This window comes from Pongo pygmaeus, chromosome 7 (assembly GCF_028885625.2).
Source record: "Pongo pygmaeus isolate AG05252 chromosome 7, NHGRI_mPonPyg2-v2.0_pri, whole genome shotgun sequence".
Classification (NCBI taxonomy): Eukaryota; Metazoa; Chordata; class Mammalia; order Primates; family Hominidae; genus Pongo; species Pongo pygmaeus.
Window position 1 is genome coordinate 129,034,844 of NC_072380.2, and position 16,789 is coordinate 129,051,632.

Sequence of the window (16,789 nt, forward strand, 5' to 3'; positions counted from 1 at the left end):
GTTCCAGTTCTCAAGGGGAGTGCTTCTAGTTTTTGCCCATTCAGTAATGGCTTGGATTTGCCATAGAAGACTCATTATGTTGAGGTATGTTCCCTCATTGCCTAGTTTCTTGAGGGTTTTTATCTTGAAGGGATGTTGAATTTTATTGAAAGCCTTTTCTGCATATATTGAGATGATTATATGGTTTTTGTTTTTAATTCTGTTTATGTGATTAGTCGCATGTATTGATTTGCATATGTTGAACCAACCTTGCATCCCAAGGATAAAGCCTACTTGATCATGGTGAATTAACTTATTGATGTGTTGTAGGATTTTGCTTGCTAATATTTTGCTGAGGATTTCTGCATCAGTGATCATAAGAATTATTGGCCTGTAGTTTGGTTGTGTGTGTGTGTGTGTGTGTGTTTGTGTGTGTATCTTTGCCAGGTTTCGGTATCAGGGTAATGTTGGCTTCATAGAATGAGTTAGGGAGGAGTCCCTTCTCCTCAATTTTTTGGAATAGTTTCAGTAAAATTAATACCAGCTCCTCTTTGTATATGTGGTAGAATTTAGCTGTGAATCTATCTGATCCAGGGATTTTTTTTGTTGATAGGTTTTTTTATTAGTGATTCAATTTTGGAACTCAGTATTGGTCTGTTCAGGTTTCAATTTCTGCCTGATTCAATCTAGGAAGATTGTGTATTTCCAGGAATTTATCAATTTCCTCTAAATTTTCTAGTCTGTGTGCATGGAGGTGTTCATAATAGGCTCTGTGGATATTTTGTATTTCTGGCAGGATAGGTTGTAATGTCACCCTTGTTGTTTCTAATTGTGCCTATTTTGATCTTCTCTTCTCTCTTTTTTTCCTTTGTTAATCTAGCTAGCAGTCTGGTGATCTTGTTTATCCTTTCAAAGGACCAACTTTTGGGTTCACTGATTCTTTGCATAAATTTCTGGGTCTGAATTTCATTCAGTTTCACTCTGATTTTAGTTATTTATTTTCTTCTGCTAACTTTGATATGGGTTTGTTCTTGTTTTACTAGTTCCTCTATGTGCAATGTTAGATCATTAATTTGAGATCTTTCTAACTTTTTGAAATGGCGTTTAGCACTATAAACTTTCCTCTTTACAACGGCTTTTGCTGCATCGTAGAGATTTTGGTATGTTGTGTCTCTGTTTTTATTTATTTCAAATAATTTTTTGATTTCTGCCTTAATTTCTTTGCCAAAAGTCATGTAGCAGCAAGTTAATTTTCATGTAACTGTGTAGTTTTGAGTGATCTTCTTGGTATTGAATTCCATTTTTATTCCACTGTGGTCCAAGAGTATGGCTGGTATAATTTTGTTTTGTTTTGAATTTATTGAGACTTGCTTTATGGCCAAAAATGTAGTTGACCTTAAAGTATGTCCCATGTGCAGATAAGAACAATGTCTACTCCCTGATTGATGGGTGGAGTATTTTGTACATGTCTATTAGGTCAAATTGGTCAAGTGTCAAATTTAAGTCCAAATTTTCTTTGTTAGTTTTCTTCTTCAATGATCTGTTTAACACTATCAGTGGGGCATTGAAGACCTCCACTATTATTGTCTAAGTATTTCTGTAGTTCTAGAAGTACTTGTTTTATAAATCTGTGTACTCTTTTGTTGGGTGCATATATATTTAGGTTAGGTCTTCTCATAATAGAACTCTTTATCATTATGTAATGCCCTTTTCTTTTTTACTGTGTATGGCTTAAAGTCTGTTTTATCTGATTTAAGGCTAGTGACCCCTGCTCCTTTGTGTGTTCTGTTTGCATGATAGATCTTTCTTCAACCCTTTATTTTGAGCCTATGTGTGTCATTATATGTAAGATGGGTCTCTTGAAAACTTGCTTCATAATGTCTGTGGACCATGTATTTAAGTGTGTTTTTGTGGTAGCAGGCATTGTTATTTCATTTCCATGTTTAGAATTCCCTTAAGGATTTCCTGTAAGGCTGTCTAGTGGTAATGAATTCCCTTTGCACTTGCTAATCTGGAAATGATTTTATTTCTCCCTCACTTATGAAGCTTAGTTTGCAGGGATATGAAATTTTTGGTTGGAATTTCTTTTCTTTAAGAATGCAGAAAATAATCTCCCAATCTCTCCTGACTTGTAAGGTTTCTGCTGAGAAGTCTACTGTTAGCCTGATGGGATTCCCTTTGTACATGATCTAACTTTTTCTCCAGCTCCCTTTAAGATATTTTTTCTTTAGCATCAACTTTGGACAGTCTGAACATAACTATATGCCTTAGTTATGTTCATTTGTTATAGTATCTTGCAAACATTCCCTGGCTTTCTCATATCTAGATTTCTACCTCTCTAGCAAGATTAGGAACATTTTCTTGAATTATTCCCTCAAATGTGTTCTCCTGGTTGTGTACATTTTCTCCTCTCAGGAATGCCAATAATTCATAGATTTAGTGACTTTACATAATCCCATACTTATGGAAGGCTTTGATGATTTTTGTAAAATTATTTTTTCTTTATTTTTGTCTGCCTGGGTTAATTTGAAAGACAGGTCTTCAAGCTCTGTAATTCTTCTGCTTGGTCCAGTCTACTGATACAGCTTTCAGTTGTATTTTAAAATTCCTTAAGTGAATTTTTCAATTTCAGAAGCTCTGAATGATTTCCTTTTAAGATGTTTATCTCCTCTTTCATTTCTGGGATTGCTTTAGAAGGTTCTATCTGTTGATTTTCAACTTTCTCTTGGATCTTGTTGAGCTTCCTTGCAATCCATGCTTCAAATTCTTTTATCTGTCATTTCTGAGCTTCCTTTTTGGTTAGGAACCATTGCTGCATAGCTAGTGAGATGCTTTGTTTTTGTATTAGTCTTTTCTCACACTGCTGATAAACACATACCTGAGACTCGGTAATTGATATAGAAAAAGAGGATTAATGAGATCACAGTTCCATGTAACTGGGGAAGCCTCACAATCATGGCAGAAGGTGAAAGGCACATCTTACATGGCAGCCGGCAAGAGAGAATGAGAGCCAAGCAAAAGAGAAAACCCCTTATGAAACCATCAGTTGTCATGTGACTTATTCGTTATCACAAGAACAGTATGGGGGAAACTGTTCCCATAATTCATTTATCTCCCATTATCTCTCACCGGGTTCCTCCCACATGTGGGAATTATGGGAGCTACAATTCAAGATGAGATTTGGGTGGGGACACAGCCAAAACATATCATTCTGCCCCTGGTCATGCCCAAATCTCATGTCCTCACATTTCAAAACCAATTATGCCTTCCTGACAGTCCCCCAAAATCTTAGCTCATTTCAGCATTAACTCAAAAGTACAAGTCCAAAGTCTCATCTGAGACAAGACAAGTCCCTTCCACCTAAGAGCTTGTAAAATCAAAAGCAAGTTAGTTACTTCCTAGATACAATGGGGATACAGGCATTGGATAAATGCACCTATTCCAAATGGGAGAAACTGGCCAAAATGAAGGGGCCCCATGCAAGTCTAAAATCCAGTGGGGCAGTCAAATCTCAAAGCTCCAAAATGATCTCCTTTGACTCCATGTCATACATCCAGGTCACACTGATGGGTTCCCATGGTCTTGGGCAGCTCCACCCTGTGGCTTTGTGAGGTACAGCCTCCCTCCTGGCTGCTTTCACATGCTGGCACTAAGCAACTGCAGTTTTTTCAGGCACATGGTGCAAGCTGTCCATTCTGGGGTCTGAAGGATGGTGGCCCTCTTCTCACAGTTTTACTAGGCAGTGTCCCAGTGGGGACACTGTGGGGGCACCAACTTCACATTTTTCCTCAACAATGCCCTGGAAGAAGTTGTCCATGAGGGCCCCACCCCTGCAGCCAACCTCTGCCTGGATATCCAGGCGTTTTCATACAGCCTCTGAAAACTAGGCAGAGGTTCTCAAACCTCAATTCCTGACTTCTGTGCACCCACAGGATCAATACCCCATGGAAGCTTTCAAGGATTGGGGCTTGCACTCTCTGAAGCCACAGCCTGAGCTGTACCTTGACCTCTTTTAGCCATAGCTAGAGCAGCTGAGCCACAAGGCACCAAGTCCCTAAGCTGCACACAGCAGAGGGCCCTGTACTCACAAAGCCATTTTTTTCCACCTAGGCCCCCAGGTCTGTGCTGGGAGGGGCTGCCATGAAGGTCTCTATCATGCCCTGGAGACACTTTCCCTATTGTCTTGGGGATTAACATTTAGCTTCTTGTTACTTATGCAAATTTCTGCTTGAATTTCTCCTCAGAAATGGGTTTTTGTTTTCTATCACATCGTCAGGCTGCAAATTTTCTGAACTTTCATGCTCTGTTTCCCTTTTAGAACTGAATGCTTTCAACAGCATTCAAGCCACCTCTTGAATGCTTTGCTGCTTAGAAATTTCTTTTGCCAGACACTCTAAATCATTTCCCTTGAGTTCAAAGTCTCACAAATCTCTAGGGCAGAGGCAAAATGCCACCAGTCTCTTTGCAAAAACATAGCAAGAGTCACCTTCACTCCATTCCCAACAGGTTCCTCATCTCCTTCTGAGACCACCTCAGCCTCAATTTTATTGTTCATATCATTATCAGCATTTTGGTCAAAGCCATTCAACAAGTCTCTAGGACATTCCAAACTTTCTCTAAGACCTCCATACTGTTCCAGCCTCTTCCTGTTACCCAATTCCAAAATTACTTCCACGTTTTCAGATATCTTTACAGCAGGGCCCCACTCCTGGTGCCAATTTACTGTATTAGTCCATTCTCACACTGCTATAAAGGATAGCCTGTGACTGGATAATTTATAAAGAAAAAGTGGTTTAATGGAATCATAGTTCCATGTGGCTGGGGAGGTCTCACAATCATTGTGGAAGGCAAAAGGCACATCTTACATGGTAGCAGGCGAGACAGAATGAGTGCCAAGTGAAAGCAGAAACCCCTTATAAAACCATCAGATCTCATGAGACTTATTCACTACCACAAAAACAGTATCAGGAAACTGCCCCCATGATTCAATTATCTCCCACTGGGTCTCTCCCATAACACATAGGAATTATGAGAGCTACAATTCAAGATGAGATTTGGGTGGGAACACAGCCAAACTATGTCAGTTGTTGTCACTTCATGCAGGTTTTCCATGGTGCCAAAATTCTTGCACTGATTCTTTCTCATCTGGAGATGCTGGTACTTCTAATTTTTGTAACTATTTTCATGCAGTTATAATTTTTTCTTTGTCTTTCTTTCTCTATAATATTACTGGGCTTTTTCTTTCCCTTTCCCTTTTCCCCATCCTTAGGGGATGTGATGGTAGAGAATACTGGGTAGGATTTTTTGGCTTTGTCTCTATAGCTTTTAGTACTTCTGTCATCAGGTTTTCTACTAGGCTGTGAAGTTTGACCTACAAGCTAGTAGATGGTACTTATGTGGTACTTATGGGTAAGAGTGGGAGGCAGCCGTCATGGTTGGGTGTAGGCTTGATCCATGTTTTCTGACAGAAGATCTGTTGCCTCAAACAATAGACTGACTTGTGGAGTGCACAGTGGTCTAAGGTCCCTGCTCAGCCCTGAGGATGAGGGCATGATGGGCGGGGCTGGACCAGGCGGGCCCACCAACAAGTCCCCCAATGGCAGGCACAAGCACTAGTGCCAAGGGGAGAATCCAGTGGGTGATCACCAAGTTCCCAGAAGTGTGCCTAGGTGTGGATCTGGGAAACCTCCTTGGCCTCAAGTTCTCTACACAGGATAAGGAGTGGCCTAAACTACTAATCCAGGACAGTGGGTGCCACAGATGCCTGGAGATCTGCCTCGGCATGGAGCACAGTGGGACCCACTGCACCAGGATCTGTGCACAGGAAGGTTAGGGTGGTTCAGGGTGACAATCCAGGTGAGGAAGTGCTCCAAACACCTAGAGACATGTCTGGGCATGGAGTAGAGAGGGTCCCACTGCCTCACGATGTCAGGGGAGAAGGCTGGGTCACCAAGTAGACCAGTTCCAGGTTGCCAAGCTGACCCTGGCTGTAAGTCTCATTGTCCAGGAGAAAGTACAGCTATAGCAGCTCTCCTCCAACCCCAGGCCTGTCATAGGGGAGAGCACAATTCCAGTGCCCACTTCTGAGGTGCCTTCCACAGTTCTGGCTGTGGAGGCCCCTACCCTGCTCCAGAGCAGGTGCTCCATCCTCCAGCCTGAGTCAAATGCCTGCACAGCCATGCTGCCATGCGGCTAAGAATGGCTGGCTTTGTGTGTCCAGATTTAAAAAGGCCTCCTGCTTTCAATCCCGGGTCTGGGAAAATACCTGCAGCTTTTCCCGGTATCTTTCCCTAACAGGATTTCCAAGCCTCTCCCCAAATTAGCTCCAAGGCTTGGGAGAAACAAAGTGCTCTTCTTCTGCCTGGGTCACTCAGCTCTTCAGTGGAAAGATGAGTCACAGAGGGAGGCTCTCTGCCATCTCACATATTGAGGCTTCACTCACTTTTATAAGCCAGATGCCATCAAGGGGGCTGTTTGCCCATGTTCCCCTTCTCTGGATCTGGGTTGTCCTTCACAATTCCGGGGTGGATTCTCATTTTCCTTCTTGAGTTAAAGCTTAGAGTTGACCTTTATGCACTATCTTGCTATTTCCAAGTGGCTGAAGCACACTAAAAGCTTCTAAGCTGCCATCTTGGAGAACAATAAAAAGGTGTTTATATTTTTAAGTAACTTTGCTTAAATCTAAAGAATTTGATGATGTGCTGAAATTGCTGAAATTCTTCCCATAAATAAAGTTTTATTGGAACATAGCCATGTTCACTTGTTTACATTTGGCTATGGCTGCTTTGGTGCTGTAATGGCAGAGTTGAGTGGTTGCAGCACGGATTGTGTGGCCTGCAAAGCCTAAAATATTTACTGTCTGGATCTTTGCAGAAACTCTTTGCTGACCCCTGGTCTTAAGGGAAGGATATCTTTTTATTCTTGATCTCTTGCTAAGGCAACTCCTTATTATTTATTTGTACTAACGACCAAGATCACGTCCCAAGTTATGCAGGTCACTCACTCACTATGCAAAGCAATGCTGCTCAATGACAATTCCAACCTTTCTGTGGTTTTGGATATATTTATTCATATGGGCATTTACATGAGTACATGTTATGTGTTTTCAGTGTTTGAAACAGGACTAATGGACACTATAATTTGATATATTTCACCATCCTGATTTACAATACCTGTTCTGCCACTTATTTGTTGTGACTTTGGGAAGTTAACTGTTTTCACATTTATGTAATTTAAGACCTGCTCCGTACATTGTTGTACAAAATAAAAGACAAAGTTTTATGAAAGAGTATAGCACAAGACACTTAATAGATAGTCTATAGCTATTAATTCCTATCCTCCATCATCCCATCTCATTACCATTTTTGCTCCTTTACACTTGTAAAAAGTCAAGAGACAAGAACATATCCTTCACTGGGTGCTTTCCCCAATGAACTAAATTTTCCAAGTTATTTGAGAAGGTAAAACAGCTCTTAGAAATGCAGTAACGAGAAAGTGAGCATCACAGAGGTTTTTATCTTATCTAATACAATAGCCCACGTCCTGTGGGCACTCCATAAACACTAACTGTTAGACCACATCCAATTGTTTTGCTGCCTCTATAATCAGAAAAGCAGGCTTAAAATGTATGGAAACAAACAATTTACCCATTGGTCCATGCATGGAAAGGAAAACTTACACGTAACGTTGAGACATTATGCTTTGATAGATTCTACCCTTCGGGTGTGTTTAAAAATGTAGCTTCAGTTTCTCTTTTATCAGTATATACAAGTTTTCCAAGAAACACAAAGACTTTAAGGACTTGCCACGCAGCATACATCATGTTGTAGAAGCACCACAGTACTAGCAGTACTACCAATTGAAATTGGCTTGAAGACAAATGAAGCCTTGCTAGAACCTAATAGAAGATTGTAAATGAAATAAACCTATCACTGAATTCTACTTATTTCATATATGCTTAAAAAGTTAGAAACTATATGTATAGTTCCAGAACTGTACAATACCTTAGAGATGATCTTTTCAAAGAGTTTTCACACTGGAACCCTGGGGGTCTTTGGCAATAACTTAGGAGGCAGGAAGACTGCTGTATTTTTTCCATTCCAACCACTTCCTCAGCCACAGAAATGTTGTGTTTGTTTTGTATATCGGAGTTTTGCATAACGTTAAGTTTGAAAATGGCTCTCATCAATTTTAAAAGGTGGAAAGCTACTGATCTATCTCTTGTACATTGTAGATCATGAATCAGCGAACTTTTCCTATAGAGGACCAGAGAGTAAATACTGTATTTTAGGCTTTGCCTGCTGCTATATGTTCTCTATCTCAGTTACTTAACTTGACCATTGTAAGTGAAAACAGCCATAAACAATATGTAAAATAATGAGTGTGACTATATTCTAATAAAACTTTATTCACAAAAACTGATGGTAGGCTAGATCTGGCCTGTAGGCCACAATTTGCTGACCCTTGTTGTAGATAATAAAAATGAGTTCTGGATATGTTTAAATGACTAACCCAAAGTCACTAACCACCGAGACCAGGATTCTTCCCACTACACTGCTAATAGATTAGAAAAAACTTTACAAAATACCATATCTTTGGAAAGGTAGTGAATAATATCAGAAAAGGTTCAATTCCATGAGTATTTTGGATGCCTATCCTGTAGCTAGTGCTGCATCCTGCCACAATCCTAATCAATACCTTTGTTTTAATAATTTGTTTACCACTGTGCCTAAAAAACAATGCCTCAAGGTGAAAAAGAAAATCTGTAATGTTCTTATGTCACATGACTCATTAGTTTTGCCAATGTTGTTCAGCAAAAGGATATCTCACTAATTAATTGTTGGTTTTGATCACTCTACCTATAGCAAAATGACATCCAATGTGTTGCACGTAAAAATTTATTTGATCTCTGCAACTCAACAGTTATATTATGATGTGAACATTAAGCCTTAAGTATTCTCTAGATGGAAATGACTTGCTCTCTGTATTCCTTTCCATCTTGGTACAACTCTGTCTGCAATGTCAACACAGCAGAATCTATTTCCCAGAATTAAGGAACTTTTCCTAATAAAAGGGAATCTCCCCACCTGATTATCAAAGTCCCACTCCCTCAAGTTCAGCTCACAAGACAGCCTCTGCTCTTGGTGATGCTGCTCCCCATACTCACCTCTGCAGCCTTTGTCTACACAAAGGGCGAGAGAAGCCTCCCAGACTAAAAGCAATGCTGTTGTCAATTCTTCCTGAAACTCCTTCTTCCTCTTTGAATTCAATACAGTTTTGACCTTTTCCACATCATGAGTTTCAGTTTCTTGTAACACCCTCCTCCTTCACAGGTTAGTAAAAACCCAACTGGAAGGAGCAGTAAGTCAACTCAGAGCATATGGGAAATACCACATACTCCTGTAACTCAAAGAACATATGAGGCAACAAGGAGCAGGAGAAACTAAAATTGCTGTTATGTACATTGATTCTTACGACAGTTGTAATGAAAATGGAAAACAGTTTTAGCATAACATTCCAGTTACAGTCTCAAGATGGTTGTGTTGTGGTTTTCCTTGACTAATCTGCCCAGTCAACAAGAGAGACCTGAAATTGTTTTAGAAAATAATTATGAAGACTTAGAATTCTAACGTCCATAAAACACGCATCAGAATTTTAAAAGAATTCAAAGGGACAGTTCTCATAAGTGTATTTATGCCATCTTAAGCCATGGAAAATAGACTACCTTTTCCTACCTCTCTACCCCAAAACCATAGCAAGGTATTTTCAAAAGATAATTGATCATTTACAACTCCCTCTATTCTTTAGAATAATGAGATCTTAAAGCTAGAAAGGATCTTAAAAATCACCCACTGAAATACCTTGATTTTTAATCATAAGGAAACTGAGGTACGGATGATTAATAAGTAGTTTCCTGGGATTCAAGAATTAATTGGCAACTCTAGTGTAGCACATAAATTGTCTAATCCCCATTCAGAAGTTCTATCTGCTAGTCCATGAGGCCTCTTTCATTCCAATCACATTGACCACCATTATAATCTTAAAAAGAATCTTTTTTTAGTATCTTTTGCTGAAACACTCCCCATGTTTTCTCATGAATCATTGATTGGCAGGACAAAAACCTAGTGGAAACTCCTCAAGATTACTCAAGGAGTTTACAGTAAAGGCAGGAAATATGTGGGCTTTTGTTTTTTTCATTTTTGTTTTTTCTTTGTTTTTAATTTTCTATCCACATCTTAGGCCAAGCAATCGACCCTTCTGAATGAGGTCTTCTCTGGTTTTCATTAATTTGTTTGTGTTTATCTCATAACTATAACCAAAGGTAAATCGCCAGAGCTTTCCCTTGCTGGTGCTTTCCAGTCCACACCAGCAGATTGGCATTAACTCTCACACATAGGAAGCTCTGCTTTTTTTAATGTCTTCTTCGCCGTGGGTTGGGATGTTTGAAGGAAAGGGATTTTTACTGGGTTTTGACAATGATACAATGGAAGGCATAAGGAAGTCACATTAAGCAGGAAAGGTGTGATTGAGAATCAAAGGTGTGTCCACACAGGGCATCCCAGCGAATGTGAGTAACCCAGCTTCTCAGGAGCAGGAGACTTTCTTTAAGAAAACAATAGAAAAAAAATTAGTCAATTACAGAAAGAGCAGTTTGTAGAGAACACTGAATAGCAGACTGATAAACTTCCTTGACTATACTCCATTAGAGGTACCTGGAAAAAAGAGCAGCCAGTCTAGACAAAGTTGATTTGAAGACAAGGATGACATAATGCCTTTGGAAGACAAACCAGACAGTGGTATTAGGGCTGCTTCCTAAGCTCCCTGGTAAGGGGGAGACATCAGCATGCTGTAATAGGTGCTCACCATGATTTATCTCACTTAATGTCAACCCCCACTCCCTGAAGTAGGCACTATTATCCCCATTTTCCAGATGAGATGATTGAGGCTGATAGAGGGTAAATGATTTTTATTAAAGTCCCACTTCTGGGAAAAGGTAGATCTGAGTCTGAAGCCCAAGTGCACATGACATTTCTTTACAGATGCACAGTTGACACCTCTTGAAAATGGTGCAACCTGCTAGAGGTACACATGGTAAGAATCTTAATAGATAAATAAAATGACAGAAGAATTGGCAGGACTTCATGACTAGTTGGATATGAAAGAAAGGGAGAATCAAAGGGACTGGGGAAATAAGGGTCTTGGAAAGAAACATGCACTGGAATGCCACACAAATAAACTTGTACATATGCGGGAACTCATAAACACATTATTCAGGTACTGAATCTCTATTGATTTTACAAACATGGAAAGGCCTCACTCACCTGTGTATCCAGTGTTCATCTCCTTCTCTTTGCCATCCTAGCACCTTTTTTACTCCCTAAACAAGAAGACTAAGGGAAAGAAATATCCATTTAAGGCAAACTTGCCCATCTACAGAATGATGTGCAGAGGGAGTGTATTAGTCTGTTCTCATACTGCTGATAAAGACACACCTGGCAGGGTATGGTGGCTCACACCTGTAATCCCAGAACTTAGGGAGGCCAAGGCAGGTGGATCTCAAGGTCAGGAGAGATCAAGACCATCCTGGCTAACACTGTGAAACCCTGTCTCTAACAAAAATACAAAAATTTAGCTGGGTGTGGTGGCATGTGCCTATAGTCCCAGCTACTCAGAAGGCTGAGGCACGAGAGTCACTTGAACCCAGAAGGCAGAGGTTGCAGTGAGCCAAGATCATGCCGCTGCACTCCAGCCTGGGTGACAGAGCGAGATTCAAAAAAAAAGAAAAGAGATTTAATGGACTCACAGTTCCACATGGCTGGGGATGCCTCACAATCATGGCAGAAGGCAAAGGATGAGCAAAGGCACATCTTACATGGCAGCAGGCAAGGGGGCCTGTGCAAGGGAACTCCCATTTATAAAACTATCAGATCTCATGAGGCTTATTCACCACCATGAGAATGGTATGGGGGAACCTCCCCATGATTCAATTAACTCTACCTGGCCCTGCTCTTGACAAGTGAGGATTATTACAATTCAAGGTGAGATTTGGGTGGGGACACAACAAAACTATATTGGGGAGAGACTGTGTAAGACGAAACCTGCTCCAAGTGCTCAGATCCAAGCTTCCTAGACTAGAGAGGGTTAGCTTTCATGACTTTTTAGAGGTCCCAAATTTTCCCCAACTCCGGAAACTTAACAGAGCCCATTGTTAATAAACTTAATAAAGAAACACCCTTGGAAGTTATTTCAATACTAGAGAAAAGAAAAATGTTCAGAAATAACAATATGTGCCTTTTTATCCTTTAACTTGAATCACCCATTTATTCAACAATAACCTACTGGACACACACTATGGATAAAGTGCTGTACTTGTGTTAGCAATAGAAAAAAAAATAGTTTACCCCCAAAAAAGAAAAAATTCTAAGAAAGTTGCCATTATTGTTCTCACAGAGCACATAATTTGGTTGTCAAAAAGCATTATAAATATAACCTTTGAATTAAATCTTCTAGAATTCTTCTAGCACTTCCCTTCTATTACAGACCAGTTTGTTAATGATGATAACTGACCATCTAATTTTATTCCCAGTGTTCCTGCATTTTGCTAAGAATATTTGTGGCTGGTTTTGTTTCTTCCTTACTCTTGAAGAGGTGGAAAATAAATGCCACCATGACAACACATTTGGGGGCCATAGCAGTGCACCCTGCTGATCTCCTGCTGTGGGGAATATAATTTATGACCAGCAGCTGTTCTCTGAATCCACCATCACATTCATGCTGAGGCCACACTTCCCATAGGCTACTCCCAGCCAGTGGCGGAGCCCAGCAAAGATACTGGCACAGATCCCATGCTGGAAGATGCAGGACTCTTCTACAGATCTTTGTTCAAGGGCTTTCTGTCAGCCTGGGCACAAATTTTCTTAGAACTGGCTGCAGTATGGGACTCTTTCTTTGATCCCATCCTCTTTCCCTCTCTCCTCAGGGGTCAGACCTGCATCATGCTTTGAAGGCTGTCCCCACCTTTTCCATCTCCCTGCCCCTCTCCCCTACTGGGCACTTCCCCAATACATCTCTTGTATGTCTAATCCTGCCTTGAGGTCTGCTTCTCAGAGGATTCAAATAAGCACAACACGCACAAGCAATAAACATTTTCACATTTGCCTTCTACAATACGTTCTCCCTCATTAATACTACCAAAAGGTATGTCTTTTAAAAAGTACCTGAGTGGGAGGAGGGAGAGGATCAGAAAAAATAACTATTGGGTACTATGCTTATTACCTGAGTGATGAAATAATCTGTACACCAAACCCCCATGACACACAGTTTACCTATGTAGCAAGCCTGCACACCCACCCCTGAACCTAAAATAAAAGTTATAATTAAAAAATTTAAAAAACAATTTTAAGTCTTTTAAAAATACCCTATTCATAGCAACTTGCTCTTTTGTTGCTTTTATCAGTATATGTAAGATAGTTTCAATGTGCATATTTTGCCTTTGGTACTACAAAGTAAGAACTTTTTTCTTCAGTTCATTAAAAGAAAATCACCTTATTCCTCAGGATCTGGTCCAAAGCAGAGTTTAAGGACACAGCAGTGTAGTGGGTAGCCATGGAATGAGACCTTACGTTCTCCCATCCTGGGATGCCTCTTAATTATCATGTGGCCTCAAACAAGCCATTTAACCCCCCTGAACCTGTTTCCTCTATAATATGTATAGAGATACTATTATCTTCCTTGCTAACTTCAAAAACCTGTTTTAAGAATCAAATGAGTTAATTATGTGAAAGTGACTTGAAAACTAGAGTGCCATACTAAAGGAAGATATTATAACGATTGTCTTCTAAATAATAAATGTGATTGACCTACTTTATTCACATTTCCTGGGGGATAAGCACTGGATATAATGAAGTAATTTCACATCAAAATATATACATCTCAGTAGTAGGGTAGGAAAAGTAAAAAAACTGTGGAAACATCGAAGATCAAGTTATGCAAGCCAATCTTAAGACATCCAAGTAAGCTACAAAATTATAAACCCAGAGCTTTACTGAAATTACCTTACCGCCTACAGACTAGAATAAATGTAAGATGCTGGCTTAAGTGGAAAGAAAAAAAAAAACTTCAAGTTTAAGGTAATTTCCAAACCACAGTGATCTGGATGAACCTTAAAACCAAATATAAGCCTTCCAATCTGCTTGAGTTTAGGTAGTAATAATAAATCTCACCACACCAGTAACTTGAGGTTTTCCTTGGTTTGATTATAAATCACTTTTCATATGAATAAAAGAAGAAAAACATTCTCAAGCGTCTATGGGTATACGCGAATATATGTCATTTTCTTTTCTGATATTATAATTGAATTCAGGTGTCTCTCTATGACAATGAAGTTGGTGTAAAAGTTTGTGAAACAGCACAAACCTACAGGGCTATAGGCTAATCGCAGGTGTAAATATAAGCCATTACAAACTTGTAGAACTAAAACCTATGAGAAATTTCTTTGTAATGCTCTTAATCCTGAAACCAACAGCTTCCATTGAAATTATGAGTCCTCAATTTAAAAACTTTGGAAAAATTCTCCTTTTCCTGGTTAATTGCAAAATAAACAGATGTCCTCGAGGAGAAGGTGGCTCCTTTGTTTGTTGACTGCCTTAAAATGAAGGTAATATTTGAGTGGTGCTTGGAACTGTGTTAAACTAACCATGCCCTTCTCCCAGTATTTGCTTTGCGTTTCCTATTTCATTACCAATGTTAGTTAAGTCTCTATATAAGAAGTCTGTGAAGTATATACTCATACTCATACATTAAATAGAGACACCATGGAAAGTTGTTGGATATGAGAAGGAAAAATTAACTTCTTTTTGTTACTGCTTCCCCCAACAAAGGGAATACTTGTAACCCAACAAAACAAGGGTGGGCTGTCTTATGCACTGGATAGAGGCGACCCTGCACCAAAGCGAAACTGAAACTCTTGCTCCATCCACAACACTTATGAGAGATTTGAGAAAATGAGGAGACAAAGTCAGCCCAGTTCCTTGAGGCAGCATAGGGTTACATTAATGGATTGGTAATAGCTGAGGTTCATCTGAAGGGATGTGACAGTTACTATTTAATTGATAGAAATCTGATCAGTCCTTACAAACTCCCCTCAAACATATCTGTCCTACCATGATAAAACCCCCTCAAAACCCCCCACTAAATAACAGAAAACTCAACTCAAACACCAAAGGCATATAAAATGAAGACAAAAGAACTGAGGAGGCTGGGAATTTTTACTTATAGAATGTCCTGGAACAAGAACAAAAAGAGGTCTGAGGGTGATTAAAGGTCACACTGCTTCATTCCAAATGTCTTCTTCAAGGGAGAATCAGCTTTCATCAGCTTTTCCAGGTTTCTATGTCCCAGATCACCCCCATGTGTCCATCCAAACAGAGCTTCTAAATAAATACAAACAAATGTATTCTTAGTGGGGTTGCACTTTCAAATTAAACACTATGAACTTGCTTATGTGCATGCAAATAAAATGTCATGCTCATCAGGGGAGCATACTTTGGCATCAAGTAGTATATGGTAAATGGCACATAATCTGATTGAGTGAAAACATCTCTATGCCTGAGGAGAGTCAATTTGGCTGGATCTGCTTATGATGGAATTGACTCTGTCACAGACACCCCAGGCAGAGACAACCTTATCCTTTCACGTGCAATGACACTCAGCCCTTTCTATACTACCAAAGTCAGTCCTGCCTGCTTTTTTATCCATTCATTTATTCATCAAATACATTCTGAGCACCTACTATGTACCAGCAGCTATTCTAGGTATAAGGTCATCAAAATGAAATACTGTTCCTGAGATTATAAGTCTGGTTAAAATTTTACAATATATACTAAGAAGCAACTGAAAGCAAAAGTACCTACAGTGCACAGAAATGTAAATAGCACAGAACTTGCCAAACAGTAGGCGCTCAATAAATGTTAGGTGAATAAGAATTTGAATAATTATTAATAGACGGCCATGCAGAGTGCTAGAGTATAGAGAGCTTAGAATTATTCCTAGTGCATAAAAACACAAGGATTATTTAGAGATAAAACAAATGAAATAATAAATACTATAAGCACATAGAATAATAGTTACCTAACGCAAGCAATGGCTTCCCTATGAAGGTGACATTTAAGCTAGATGAATAAGATACCAAAGAAAATTCTAGGCAGGGGGAGTAATAGTAATTGGCCAGTTAACTATGTACAAGTCATGTGAGCTGAAGTATTAACCTCAGAATATGGCTGTGCTTACTTCATGCTGCCTGACTTACATTGACTGCCCAATGCTCTGAAACATGACCATGTAGCTAGTTTCATTGAAGACAACAGAAGATTCAAGCCTGCACCTTCAGGAAACAGTGATAATCAATAAGCCTGTGACATTGTCCTTATAGCAAAAGCTGATTTGTTAGTGCTGAAATGCAGGGTATGTTAAAAAAAAAATAAGTAGAAGACATGGACAATGAAAAGCAAGAAAGAATTAAAGAAAGGTCCTTGTCTTGTGTGGTTTACAAACAGTAGAAACACAAGAAAAAATAAAGACACCAGTATTGAAGCAAAATATTTAACAACATAAAATCAGTTACATCACTTCAAATAATTCAATTCAAGAATATTATCCCTCAAGAAAACACTAGAAAAAACAAAGCTGGTTTTATTAAAATAAATGCTCAGATTTCAAAGAGAATATTTAACTTGGTATAGAAACAAGGCTGTAGAACCAGATATTTATTGGGATTCTGTAGGATGACTGTCATAAGAAAGGGATGTGCAAT

The 16,789-nt window shown here is 39.4% G+C and overlaps 2 long non-coding RNA genes across 2 annotated transcripts in view; both read right to left on the reverse strand.

Moving 5' to 3' along the window:
* Positions 1-16,789, reverse strand: part of LOC134739955 (uncharacterized) — a 194,382-nt gene that overhangs the window by 110,172 nt on the left and 67,421 nt on the right. The gene's annotated exons all lie outside the window — the stretch shown is intronic.
* The window catches only part of LOC134739956 (uncharacterized), a 64,924-nt gene continuing 63,363 nt past the window's right edge, over positions 15,229-16,789 (reverse strand). The window contains exon 4 of the long non-coding RNA XR_010127118.1: positions 15,229-15,410. This is a non-coding gene — a long non-coding RNA (uncharacterized LOC134739956). The remainder of the gene's footprint in view (positions 15,411-16,789) is intronic.